Source organism: Microtus ochrogaster, chromosome 8 (assembly GCF_000317375.1).
Source record: "Microtus ochrogaster isolate Prairie Vole_2 chromosome 8, MicOch1.0, whole genome shotgun sequence".
In the NCBI taxonomy this organism is placed as follows: domain Eukaryota; kingdom Metazoa; phylum Chordata; class Mammalia; order Rodentia; family Cricetidae; genus Microtus; species Microtus ochrogaster.
Window position 1 is genome coordinate 44,009,471 of NC_022015.1, and position 1,067 is coordinate 44,010,537.

Below are 1,067 nucleotides of genomic sequence, written 5' to 3' on the forward strand. Positions count from 1 at the left end.
ATTTATTTTTGTCACCATCCTAAAGATGCACTCAGCTGCAGGACATCACAAGGCTGTATCCACCTGTGCCTCCCACTTCACTGCAGTCTCCATTTTCTATGGGACTGCTATTTTTATGTATGTGCAGCCTAGTTCCACTCACTCTATGGACACAGACAAAATTGCCTCTGTGTTCTACACCATGGTCATCCCCATGCTGAATCCTCTGGTCTACAGCCTGAGGAACAAAGAGGTGAAGAGTGCATTCAAAAAAATAGTTTTGGAGGCAAAGTCTTTGTAACTTTAGTTTTACATTTCATATGCCCATAATACTTGAATTCATTCTTTTCTCATATTGCTACTTATGGAATTATATTTAAAATTTACCTTTTGTAAATGTTCCAATACACATTGTTTTTTAGAAACAAACAGGAAAATTATTCCCAGAAACACATACCTAAATTAGGATGCCTAAAACATCAGGGGTTGCTTACACAAATCTTCAGCCAGGATCTTGATGAATTCATTCATTTTTCTTCATTTTGCATTAGAATGTTAATATGAAAGCCCATAGGTTTAGAAGGAAGCTTGTGAACAGAGACATGCACATGGGATACTTGGGATGAAAAGCTCTCATGGATATGAGTAATTTTTAGAGGTAGATTGTACATGGCTTTTTGGGAGTCATTATCTCTTCCTTTGAGTAGATTCAGATTAACCCTGGAAAAGATCAGACAATTTCCCAATTGTGCATAAAAAGTGTTCTCTAAAAATCTTATACTTGAAGCAGTGGATTTAAAAAATGTGCCCTCATCAGTGTTTGTGTTCAGCATCTCATACATTGTGGGCTCCTCTGAATAGAACAGAAATCAGAAAACAACCCAGTTCTTTCTCTCACTGTCTGTGCAGTTGGTTCCCTACTTTTGTCTTATTTTCTCTCCCATTCTCTTTTCTTCTTTCTTCTTCTTCCCTTTCTTCTTCCTTTCTTCTTCCATTTTTCTTTTCTTCCTTCCCTCCCTCTTGCCCTCTTCTCATTTTTTGCCTCTTTAACTAGTACATATATCTTTTTTCATTGTTTGATGTCAGAA